Source organism: Eptesicus fuscus, chromosome 2 (genome assembly GCF_027574615.1).
Source record: "Eptesicus fuscus isolate TK198812 chromosome 2, DD_ASM_mEF_20220401, whole genome shotgun sequence".
In the NCBI taxonomy this organism is placed as follows: Eukaryota; Metazoa; Chordata; class Mammalia; order Chiroptera; family Vespertilionidae; genus Eptesicus; species Eptesicus fuscus.
Window position 1 is genome coordinate 9,742,285 of NC_072474.1, and position 14,295 is coordinate 9,756,579.

Here is a 14,295-nt window from a genome sequence, read left to right on the forward strand (position 1 = left end):
AATGCTATCACTGATAAAGTTTTAATCTCCAACATCTACAGGCAGCTTATGCAACTTAATAAGAGAAAGATAAATGATCCAATAAAAAAATGGGCAACAGACCTAAACAGAATATTTTCAAAAGAAGACAGAAGGAAGGCCAAGAGGCACATGAAAACATGTTCAAAGTCACTTATTATCCGAGAGATGCAAATCAAAACAACAATGAGGTACCATCTCACACCTGTCAGAATGGCTATCATCAACAAATCAACAAACAGCAAGTGTTGGCGAGGATGCGGAGAAAAAGGAACCCTCGTGCACTGCTGGTGGGAATGCAGACTGGTGCAGCCACTGTGGAGAACAGTATGGAGTTTCCTCAAAAAACTGAAAATGGAACTCCCATTTGACCCAGTAATCCCACTTCTGGGAATATATCCGAAGAAACTAGAAACACCAATCAGAAAGGATATATGCACCACTATGTTCATAGCAGCACAATTTACAATAGCTAAGATTTGGAAACAGCCTAGGTGCCCATCAGCAGATGACTGGATCAGAAAACTGTGGTACATCTACACAATGGAATACTATGCTGCCATAAAAAAGAAGGAATTCTCATCATTTGCAGCAACCTGGATGGAATTGGAGAACATTATGCTAAGTGAAATAAGCCAGTCAATGAAAGAAAAATACCACATGATCTCACTCATTTAGGGATAGTAAAGAACATTATAAAGTGGTGAACAAAAAGATAGATACAGAGACAGTAAAGCATCAAACAGACTTTCAAAGTACAGGGGGAAAGTTTGGGAAAGGTGGGGGAGTTATGAAATCAAACGAAGGACTTGTATGCATGCATATAAGCATAAACAATGGACGCAAAACTCTGGGGGGGGAGGGCATGTGTGGGTGTGGGGTGGGGGGTAATAGTAAGATATGTACACATATAATACCTCAATAAAAATATTTAAAAAAAAAAAAAAGAACTTAGAAAAAAAAAAAATAAGAAAACATTGGACTTGAATTATACTTTATACCAAATGAACCTAACAGACATATGCAAAACATTTTATCTGACAGCAGCAGAACATACATTCTTCTCAAGTTCAGAAAAAACAATCTCAGGGATAGGTCATTTTAGGTCACAAAATAAATCTTACCAAATTTAAGAAGACTGAAATAATGGCAAGTATCTTTTCCATCCACAATGGCATGAAACTAGAAATTAATAATAACAGGAAAACTGGAACAAACTCACAAATATGTAGAAATTTATAAATCTGCTTTCTGAGATGGATCAAAAAAATCAAAGGGAAATAAAAAAAGTATCTTGGGACAAGTGAAATGGAAACACAGAATTCTAAAACATATGGGAATAAGGAAGAGAAAGAGAGAGAGCGATCAAAGTGAGAAATTTCAATTGGTTTCCTCCACCACGTGCCCCTACTGGGGATCAAACCCCCAACCCAGGTATGTGCCCTGACTGGGAATCAAACCCTCTACCTTTTGGTCAGGGCTGGAATAAAAACATTCTAAGAGGGAAGTTTATAGTGATAAATGAAAAAAGAAAGACTTCAAATAAACAACATAATTATACACCTCAAAGTAAATATAAGAATAATTGATAAAACTTTAGTTAGATGAACTAAAAGAGAGAAGACTCAAATAAATAATATAATAAATGAAAGTAGAGACATTAAAACATATACAGAAATACTCAGGATCATGAGAAACCACTATGGATAATTATAGGCCACCAAATGATTAAACTAGAAGAAATGGATAAATTCTTAGGTGCATACAGCCTACTAAGACTGAATTATGAAGAAATAGAAAATCTGAACAGACCATTAATGAGTATTAAAATTGAATCAGTAATCAAAAATATCCCATTTAAAAAAAGCCCAGGACCAGATGGCTACATGGGTGAATTCTGTAAAACATTTAAGGAAGAATTAATGCCAATCTTTCTCAAACTCTTCCAAAAATAGAAGAGGAGGAATATTTCCAAACTCATTTTATAAGGCTTGCATTAACCTACCAAAGTCAGACAAGGACACTACAAGAAAAGAAAAATTATAGGCCAATATTCTCTGATAAACTTAGATCCAAAAATCCTCAACAAAATATTAGTAAACAGAATTCAACAGCACATTAAAAAGATCATTTACCATGATGAAGTGGGATTGATTCCTGGAATGTAAATCAATAAATGTGATCTACCACATTAAGAGACTGAAAGAGTGTCATTCTTCCTGCATTTTCAACAAGAGGCCCTGCATTTTCATTTTGCACTGGACCCTGAAAATTATGTAGCCACCTTGGCCTTTGCTGAAACTTTTTTTCTTTAGAAAAACCTCTCCCCTTTTCCCTTTCTTTTCTGCCACTCCTGAATCTCTGCCTGTCAAAATCCAACCTTGATTCTTTTTAATTTTACTTGAATACTTCACCTTTTGGCATTGTTCCCATCCTTCCAAAAATAATTGCTTCCATAACATTGCGTAACTGTGAGTTACTTAAGCAAAGTAATTTAGTATATATCCTCCTTATCCCTAATAGGCACCAATTAAGCTTTCTTGAAAGCAGGGATGTCAGACTCTTCTTTACTTCCCTACGGCTCTTTGCACATCATATCCTTAATCAGTCCTCTATAAGTATCTGAGTGGAGAGGGCAGTGACATGGTCAAAGCTGCTTTTGCTGCCCACAGCTCATGTGGCCAAGAAGTTTGTCTCAATTTATTGTAGCCCCACAACTAGTCTGTGTCTCTCTACTCCCAGGTTGCTTCAATAATATCCAAGTTGGGTTTTGTTTTTCAGTACTAAGGAAAACATTTGTCATAGGTTCTATTTGCACCAAAGGTTCAAGGTGGCCTTGTGTTATGAACTGAGTTGTGTCTCTGACAATATCACATTCATATATCAAAGCGCTAACCCCCAATGTGGCTATATTTAGAGTAAGGGGATAAGTAAGTAAATGAAATGATAAGGGTGGGGCGCTGACCAATTGGATTAGTGTCCTTTTAAGAGGAGACCCCAGAAGGGTCTTGGTGAAAACACACCAAGACAGCCGTTTGCAAGCCAGGAAGAGAATTCTCATCAGGAACCAAATCAGCTGGCACCTTGATCTTGGACATTCCAGCCTTCAGACTGTGAAAAATAAATTTCTTTTGGTTAAAAATAAAGTGAATGAAAGATAAAAATAATATGAACATTCTAATGCACAAAAAATTTGACATAATTAGTTAACATTGTTTTGTGATAAAAACTCTTGATAAAGTGGACATAGAAGAAACATATCTCAACATAATAAAGGTCATATATGACAAGCCCACAGCTAACATCATACTCAAATATGAAAAACTGAATGCTTTTCTTTTATGAGAACAAGAACAAAACAAGGATTCCCACTTTTGCCATTTCTATTCACCATAGTTCTGGAAATCCTAGCCAGAGCAATTAGGCAAACAAAAGAAATAAAAGACATTCAAATTAGAAAGAAAGGAGTAAAAAAAAAAAAGAAAAGAAAAGAAAGAAAGAAAGAAAGGAGTAAAACTGTCTGTTTTCAGATGACATGATATTATATATAAAAAATCTTAAAGACTGCCAAAAACCTTTCAGAACTAATAAATGAATTCAGCAAAATTGCAAGATGCAAAAATTAGTTTCATTTATATATACAAACAAAAAACTATCTGAAAAAGTTAGGAAAATAATTCCATTTACAATAGCATCAAAAACAATAGTAAAATACTTAGAAATAAATTTAAACAAGGAGGTAAGAGACCTGTATTCTAAAAACTATAAGATACTAATGAAAGAAATTGAAGAAGACACAAACAAATGGAAATACATTTCAAATTCATGGATTGGAAGAATTAATATTGTTAAAATGTTTACAGTTGTGAAATTCATCTATAGATTTAATGCAATCCTTATCAAAATTCCAATGACATTTTTTGACAGAAATAGAACAAACAATTCAAAACTTTGTATGGAACCACAAAAGACCCTGAACAGCTAAAGCAATCTTGAGAAAGAAAAACAAAGCTGGAACCATCACAACTCCTGATTTCAAACTATATTGCAGAGCTAATATAAACAGTATGGTAGTGGCATAAAGACAGTCACATAGACAAATGGAACAGAATAGAGAATCCAAAAAATAGTCCCATGCATATATGTCAGCTTAGCTTTGACAAGAGCACCAAGAATACAAAATGGAGAAAGATAGTCTCTTCAGTATATGGTCTTAGAAACTGGATATTCACATGAAAAACAAACTGAACCACTGTCTTACACAACTCAACAAAATTAGTTCAAAATGAATTAAAATCTTAAGTGTAAAACCTTTAACTTTCTTTTAATCTTCATCTGAGAATTTTTTTTAAGAGAGGTGGAGAGAGAGAGAGAGAGAGAGAGAGAGAGAGAGAGAGAGAGAGAGAGAGAGAAGAGAAAAACATCAATGTGAGAGAGGCATGTTTTTCAGTTGCCTCTCGCACATACCCTGACAGGGATCAAACCTGCAACCGTTTAGTGTACGGATAACACTCCAACCAACTGAGCCACCCGGCCTGGGCAACTTGTAACTTTAAAACTACAGGAAATGAATATAAGGAAAAAGCTCCTTAACATTGGTCTTGGCAATAATTTTTTTGATATGACACCAAAGCAAAGGCAACAAAATACAAAAATAAACTAGTGGACTCTATCAAACTATAGAGCTTCTGCGTGACAAAACAACAACACACAAACCAATTCATAGAGTGAAAATGCAGCCTATGGAATGTGAGAAAATATTTGCAAACCATATATCTGTTGAATTAATTTTCAAAATATATAAGCAATGCATACAACTCAATAGGAAAAAAGTGAAACAATCACTTGTTAGGTAATAAACAAATGACCTGAATTGATATTTTTCAAAGAATATATACAAATGGCCAACAAGTATATGAAAAGGTACTCAAAATCACTGATAATCAGGGAGATGCAAATTAAAGTCACAATGAGCTATCACTTCATACCTGTTAGAATGGCTACTATCCAAATACAAGAGAAAACAAGTGGTGAGAATATGGAGAAAAGGGAGCACTTACACACTGAAGGTGGGAATGTAAATTGATACAGCCATTATAAGTAACAGTATGGAGGTTTCCAAAAAAAATTAAAGATAGAACTACTACATGGTCCAACAATTCCACTTTTGGTTATATATCTGAAGCAAACAAAATCAAGATGTTGAAGAGATATTTACTCTTCCATATTCACAGCAGCAAAGATATGGAAATAACCTAAGCTTCTGTCTATGGATGAATGCATAAAGCAGATGTGATATACATATATTTCAGCCATCAGATATAACATTGAAGGATATCTTGCCATTTGCAAAAATATGGATGAAGCTTGGGGATATTATACTAAGTAAAATAAGTTGAATAGACAAACATAAAACATAACTGTGTGATCACACTTATATTGTGGAATACTCAAAAGGAAAAATTCTAACATATAGAAACAGAGTAGAATGATGGCTGCTATGGGCTGGGGCATGGGAGAAATGGGGAGATGATGTTGGCCAAAGGGTATAGACATTCAGTTAAAAGATGAATAACTTCTTGGAATTTAATGCACAGAATGGTGACTCTAGTAAATAATACTGTTTTGTGTATAGCAAGCATGTCAAACTCAAAGGCTAACACAGGCCAAATAAATAAGGTTTAAGTTTATGTGGGCCGCAAAAAAACAAAAGCTTCAATTTTCATAGAAATGTAGGTGTATTTTGAAAGAGACACGCTGAATACAAAGGGCTGAAATAAATGAGTAATCATTAACATAAAATAATAGAAAATTTTTTCTTGAACATTAACTTACCAGACACTGAATAACTGCACAAATTAATAAGTATAATCTTACCTTATAATAGACAAATATGCAAATTGACCGCACCTTTGCTAAGCCCAAGCCACGCCCACCAACCAAGCCACGCCCATCAACCACGCCCACCAGGAAACCGTTGCACGGACGCTGGGGTGCCGCGGAGCCCAAGGCCCGGAAAGCCGCCAGGGCTTTCCGGGCCTTGGGCGCCAGCGGGGTGCCTGCTCCGATGGCAGGAGCGAGCCGACCTGGGGGGTCGGCTCGCTCCTGAGATCGGGTAGCAGGGACACTGGGTGCAGCCGAGCCCAAGGCCACCGCCCAGGGCCAAGCCGGGACCCTGAAAGAAGGTAGAAGGCAGTGGCCACAGCCAAGGCCTGGGTCCCCGGTGCCGGCAGAAAACTGGTGCAGGCAGCCAGGTGAATGAAGGTCTATTGCACGAATCTTCGTGCAAACTGGCTACTAGTGCAAATATATTTTTCTTGTTCTCCAAAAGCGAAGTATTTCCTGTTGCACACACCAAACATGTCAGTACAAGACTAATGACGTGGCAATTGGCTGCTAAATATTCGCTGCTAGTATTAGTGGAGAGAAATGGTGCGCCAGTGCGTAAGGCACATAACAGAAATGAATGCAACACAATTATAGTAGTCAGTCATTAGCGAATGTTGTATTTCATTATTAATAATTATGTATAATAGGATATTGTAAAAGTTAAGTTATGGAATTTTTATTAAAACATTTCTTATATTGGCTGGGTCACAAAAATATTCGTTGTGGGGCACATGTGGCCTGCAGGCCACGAGTTTGACATGCTTGGTGTACAGTCATGTACCTATAATGGCATTTCAGTCAACAACAGACTGCATTTATGATGGTGGTCCCATAAAATTATAATGAGCTGAAAAATTACTTTTGCCTAGTGACATAGCTATTGTAACATCACAGAGAAAGACATTACTTGTATGTGTGTGAGAGATGCTGGTGTAAACAAACCTACTATGCTATCAGTCACAAAATTATAATACACAATTATGTATAGTACATAATACTAGATAATGATAATAAATATGTTACTGGTTTATGTTTTTACTATATTATAGTTTTAATCCTTATTTTTAGACCATAGTCTTTTTACTTATAAGGAAAAGTTTGCTGAACACCCTCAAGTCTGTGGGACACAGCAAAAGCAATCCAGAGGGAAATTCATACCATTGCATGCATACCTCCAAAAGCAAGAATAACATCAAATAAACAATCTAACTTTACACTAAAAGGAACTAGAAAAATCAACAACAAACAAAGCTCAAAGTGAGTAGGAGAAAGGAAATAATAAATATCAGAGCAGAAATAAATAAAACAGAATTTAAAGAAATAATACAAAAAATCAATGAAACCAAGAGCTGGTTCTTTAAAAAGATAAATAAGATCGACAAAGCTTTAACCAGACTTATTAAGAAAAAAAACAGAGAAGATACAAATAAATAAAATGAAAGAGGAGAAATAACAACTGACTCACAGAAATATCAGGAATTGTAAGGAAAGATTATAAACAATTATATGCCAACAAATTGGGCAATCTGGAAGAAATGGATAAATTTTTGGAAACATACAATCTTCCAAAACTGAATCAGGAAGAATCAGATAATCTGAATATAAAGATTACAGCTAGTGAAAATGAAACATTATTTAAAAACTCCCAACAAACAAAAGTCCTGAACCAGATGGCTTCATAGGTGATTTTACCAAACATTCAAATAATAACTAACACCTATCCTTCTCAAACTATTCCAAAAAATTTAAGAGGAGGGAAGACTCTCATGCTCATTTTAGGAGGCCAGCATCATCCAAATTCCAAAACCAGATAAGGATACTACAAAGAAAGAAAATTATAGGCCAAAATCCCTGATGAACATAAATATTAAATTCCTTAACAAAATATTAGAAACTGGATCCAACAATGTATTCAAGAGATGATATACCATGATCAAGTAGGATTTATTACTGGGATGCAAGATTGGTACAATATCTGCAAATCAATAAATGTGATATATCACATAAACAAAATGAAGAATAAAAGCACGTGATCATACCAATAGATGTAGAAAAAGCATTTGATAAAAACCAGCACCCATTTATGATAAAAACTCTCAGCAAATGGGAATAGAGGGAACATACCTCTACTCAATAAAGGCTATAAATGACAAACCCACAGCCAACATCATACTCAATGGGCAAAAACTAAAAGCATTCCCCTTTAGATTGGGAACAAGACACCACGCTTTTTTAACAGAGTACTGGAAGTCCTCCCCACAGCAATCAACAAGAAGTAACAAAAAGCATCCAAATTAGAAAGGAAGATGTAAAGCTGTCATTATTTGCAGATGACATGATACTGTATATAGATAATCCTAAAGATTACACCAGTAAACTACTAGAACTGAATGAATTCAATGAAATAGCAGGATAAAAAATAAATATCCAGAAATCAGTTGTATTTCTATACAACCAATAATGAACAAATAAGAAAGGGAAACTAAGAAAACAATCTCATTTACAATTGCATAAAAAATAAATTCCTTAGGGATAAATTTAACCAAGGATGTAAAAAGACGTGTATTGGAAAATTATAAGTAACTGAAGAAAGAAATTGAGGAAGATACAAATAATTGAAAGCATATACTGTGTTCATGAATAGAAATAATTGTCATTAAAATTTTCATATTAACCAAAGCAATCTATGATTCAATGCAATTCCTATCAAGATACAAATGGTGTATTTCACAGAACTAGAACAAATATTCCAAAAATTTATATGGAACCACAATAGCCACAGTAATCTTGAGAAAGAGCAAAGTTGGAGGAATCATGCTACTTAATATCAAACTATACTACAAGACCATAGTAATAAAAAAAAAAGCATGACACTGGCATAAAAGCAGACACATTAATAGAAAAAAATATGCAGCCCATGCCCTAACCGGTTTGGCTTAGTGGATAGAGCGCTGGCCTGAGGACTGAAGAGTCCCAGGTTCGATTCTGGTCAAGGGCATGCACCTTGGTTGCAGGCACATCCCCAGTAGGGGGTATGCAGGAGGCAGCTGATTGATGTTTCTCTCACATCGATGTTTCAAACTCTTTATCCCTCTCCCTTTCTCTCTGTAAAAAAATCAATAAACTATATTTAAAAAAAAGAATATGCAGCCCAAAGATAAATCCATGCCATTATGGTCAATTAACATTTGACTAAGGGTGAAAAAACATACAATGAGGTAAAGATAGTGTATTCAATAAATAGTGTTGGGAAAATTGGAGAGATAAATGCAAGAAAAAAAATGTAACTACACCAACTACTTACAACATACACAAGAATAAACTCAAAATGGATTAAAGACTTAAATATTAGACTCAAAACCATGAAAATACTAGAAGAAAACATATGCAGAAAATCTCAGACATCTCTTGTAGTATTATTTTTTTCTGATATATCTCTTGGGCAAGGGAAACAAAAGAAAAACAAATGGGACTACATCAAACTAAAAAGTTTTCGCATAGAAAAACAAACCATCAACAAAATAAATGAAACAATATATTGACCCACTAAATGAGAGAACATATTGTCTGATAAGTCTGAGAATGGTTAATATTCAAAATTCATAAAGAACTTATACAACTCAACACCAAAAAAATAAACAATTAAAAAATGGGTAAAGGTCCAGAATAGACACTTTTCCAAAGAGGACATATAAATGGCCAATATACATATCAAAAAATTCTCAACATCACTAATCATCAGAGAAATGCAAATTAAAACCACAGTGAGATATCACCTCATACATTTCAGAAGGGCTATCATCTATCTATCTATCTATCTATCTATCTATCTATCTATCTATCTATTAATATTGTTAAAATGTTTACAGTTGTGAAATTTTATCCTCCCCCCGCCGGCCCAGCCCCTGATGGGCCTTTCCCACCCCAATTGACCTGCAGCCCCTCCTCGCAGCTGGCCCCGCCCTTAATTGCCCCACACACACCAATAGGGGGCGGGGCTGGCTGGCCAACCTCCTGCAGCCCCTCCCCAAAGCCAGCCCGGCCCTGATAGGGCAACCTCCCAGCGTATCTTCCTCCCAACAGGCCTGGTCCCCATCCACCTCGACTGGGGCCAGGCCAGCCGGACCCCACCCGTGCATGAATTCGTGCACTGGGCCGCTAGTCAATAAATAAAAAAACAAGTTTTATCTTGGATGTGAAGAAAAGGAGGCCATTGTGCACTCTTGTTGGTAATGCAGACTGATGCAGCTACTGTGGAAATCAGTATGGAGTTTCCTCAGTAAATCAAAGATGGAACTGCTTTATGACCCAGTGATTTCACTTCTGGGAACTTATCCAAAAAAAACCCTGAAACACTGATTTGAAAGAATATATACGCTCCTATGTTCATTGCAGTGTTGTTTACAATAACCTAGATTTGGAAACAGCCCAAGTGCCCATCTTACCTTATAATAGACAAATATGCAAATTGACCGCACCTTTGCTACGCCCAAGCCACGCCCACCAACCAAGCCACGCCCATCAACCACGCCCACCAGGAAACCGTTGTAGGGACGTTGGCCTTGGGCGCCTGCGCCAATCACAGGAGACCACTGGGGGTCAGCTCCTGCAATCGGGTCGCAGGGACTCTGGGTGCAGCCGAGCCCAAGGCCACTGCCCAGGGCCAAGCCCGGACCCTGAAAGAAGAAGAAGGCGGTGGCCACAGCCAAGGCCTGGGTCCTGGTGCCGGCAGAAAACTGGTGCAGGCAGCCAGGTGAATGAAGGTCTATTGCACGAATCTTCGTGCAAACGGGCTACTAGTCAGTAGATAAGTGGCTAAAAAAGCAGTGGTACATTTACACAGTGGAATACTACATAGCAGTAAACCAAGGAAATCTTTGCTTCAGCAAGGATGGACCTGAATAGTATTATGCTCATTGAAATAAACCAGTAAGAGAAAGACATATAACATGCTTTTACTTATATGTGGAATCTCATGAACCAAATGAACAAACAAACAAAACAGAAACACACTCAGATACAGAGAACACTCTGATAGATGTTAGAGGGGAGGGTGGGGGACTGGGTAAAAAGTGGGGAAGGATAAGCAAAGACAGCCAGTAGTCCAACGTATGCTGTATGTCAGCAGCAGCCTCATACATCTTGTGTGTTCTGTTTCTCTTGATTGAATCATTTTTGTGTGCTTGTTTTAATCTTATGAGACTGTTTTGGTAACATGCTATACAGGCATGTAGTGTAAGAGCAGTAGGCTATCCTATATAGTCTAGGTGTGTAGTAGGCTATAACATCTAGGATTGTGTGAGTGCACTCTGTGATGTTTGCACAATGAGATTTCCTAAGGATGCGTTTCACAGGAAGCATCCCTATCATTAAATGGTGCATGACTGTACTTGAAATTTGTTAAACAAGTGATCTTAAGTACTCTCAGTACAACAACAAAATGTGAGATGATGGATGTGCTAATTAACTTGATCGTGGTAATCATTTCACAATGTATATCAAAACATTTTATTGTATATTTTCAATATGTACAATTTTATTTGTACATTATACCTCTGTAAATGTGGAGGGCAATACTAGATAGGATTTACTTGTACAAGATGTCATGTTCTGACAATCTTTCTAATAAAATTACATAATAATTCTAAATGAGATTTAAATGGATAATATAAAAAAGACAAGGCTCAGGTAAAAAAAGAGATGACTATTTTTAACAGAAGAGAGCAGAAACATAGTGTTGGGCTAAATGCCATAGAGCTGCTGGGCTCTCGACTCAGAAAACAGGGCAATGGCAGTAGGAATTTGGCTTCTGTGTATACTATGGTCTTACATGTTTTCATGTGAGATGGAGGACCAAATCCAGGCTCACAGATTAAAACCAGAGACTGGGTAGAATATCCTGCCCATGGCAATAAACTGAAAAACCCAAATGGCTGCAACTACAGCATGGAGCTGTCTTGTAACATGCGGGGAGGAATGGGGTGGGGGTGAAGGGTGGGGGTGAGGGTTGGGGGGGGGAGGGGGGTGACTAAGGAGGAATAGAATTTCAGCCTTGCAGCCTGAATTTAACCAGCCACCTAGAGCTTTCCTGGCTATGTGGGCAATATGCACATACATGTAGCAAACCCATGGATTTCAAAGACAAATTTTGTGGCTGGTGAGGACAAGGAAAGGCATCTTTATTTTCTTATGTGAATGGGACTTGTAACTAGCCAGACTTGTGTATTTGTTAGTGTGATATTCAAATTTTGTTCATGTTTTTGGGGGCATTTTAGATATATTTACTTATATATCTGTCTCCCTATATTAAACTGTGCATTCCTGAATGCAGACACTACATCTTTTTTTTTTTTATAATATATTTTTATTGACTTCAGTGAGGAAAGGAGAGGGAGAGAGAGAGAAACATCAATGATGAGACAGAATCATCGATTGGCTGCCTCCTGTATGCCCCACACTAGGGATTGAGCCTGCAACCTGGGCATGTGCCCTGACTGAGAATTGAATCATGACCTCATGGTTCATAAGTTGACATTCAACCACTGAGCCATGCTGGCCAGACCAGACACTATAACTCACCAACCATGGTTGGTAATGGTGTGAAGGATGTTAGCAAGTACTTCTCAGACAATTAGGTCTGTCAAAACTTGAAACCATTAATATAAAGACAATGTGGAAATCTGCAAATTAAATTGGAACAAAGCCTTGAAAGCTTTATTTAGTCTTTTGAACAAGAGCTTATTCTTAAAACATTTCTAGGATTATATCTTCAATGTGATGCCATCTGTTTCCTTGTCATTTTTATAATGTTAGAAATTTTTACACTGCCTTTTTATTACTCTTAATTGTATGATTCATAAGCAGATATTAGGAATAAGAGAGAATATATTAAAATTGAGGAAGAGATTTACATAATAATAATACCCTTTTAATATTTATTTTTGGTACTAAGTGAATCATACCACAAGGAAATTTGAAAGTTAGATATGCTAAATGAATTACAATATTTATTTTATTACCTACCATTTAAATGTGATTGAATTAAAAATTGATGTCATTATTTGCTTTAACAGATATATGAATAGGAATTATATTGGTCAGAATTTTATATGAGATGAGTTTGTAAAGCTGAATTTAATAAGTGAGAAAGATCTGTGACCAAGATATTTTATAGGTTTGGGGGAAATGTAAATGTGGTAGCCACCCTCCAAGGTGGCCCCAAATAATCCCTGTGTCCTGATATTCAGAGTTTGTATAATCTACTCCCATATTGAACAAGCTAATCTGTATAACAAACAAGATAATGTGGAAATGACAGTGTGTGAGCTTGGAGGCAACACAGTGAAAAATATGACTTGATCTCTTTAATATTACTTGCCTTGGGGGAAAATCAGCTACTCAAACCAACTTGAGTAAGAGTCCTCAAGAATCCCTATGGAGAGGCCCATGTTGCAAGGAACTAGACTCCTGCCAATAAGCAGGACTAACTTGCCAGGTGTATGAATGAGCCACCTTGGCAGTGGACCATCCAGCCCCAGTCCAGCCTTCACATGACTGTAATCCCAGCCAACATCTTGAATTCCACTTCACAAAAGATTCTGAGCACAAACCACCCAGCTAAAATGGATTCTTGACCCACAGAAATTGTGAGATAATGAATGTTTATTAAGATGCTAAATTTTGGGGTAATTTGTTATATAGCAATATATTACTAATGAACCTTACCAGCAAAATTGCTATTTCCTCTTTGCTTTTCCAATTTTATTGTCGCTACTTACTCATACTGCCAGAATTTTTGATACCACAAGAAAGAGATGGCACTCCACTGAGCAGGTGAGGGGTGCATACAGAGGGAATTTTTGCTCTTGTTCTAGGGCCAAAGCACAAATAGAGGAGAAATCCAGGGTGTCCCCCCAAAATACATACAGATTTTGACAGCTTATAGCTCTGGCATTTTGAAAATGAAATGTGTCTTAATGAACACATTTAATAAAAGAAACAATATTAGAAATTATGTACCTTCTGTCTTTCAAGTATATACTGTAACTAAAATAATGTTAATTTTTGGAGACTGAGTACTAAAATACTAGCATAGGATTCTATTTTCCATTTTTAACATTGTTCCTTTGTAAGAATTCTGCCCTAGAATGATCTTTTGGAGCATTACAGTTTTGCAGTTGATTAACTTTAATTAAGTGGATTTGCTTTAGTTTTAGGAACCTTGGCTGTTTAAGAATCACAGTGCATATCAATCTATTCCTTTTTAAAAAATATATTTTTATTGATTTCAGAGAGGAAAGGACAGGGAGAGAGAGATAGAACCATCAATGATGAGAGAGAATCATTGATTGGCTGCCTTCTGCAGGCCCCCTACTGGGGATCAAGCCA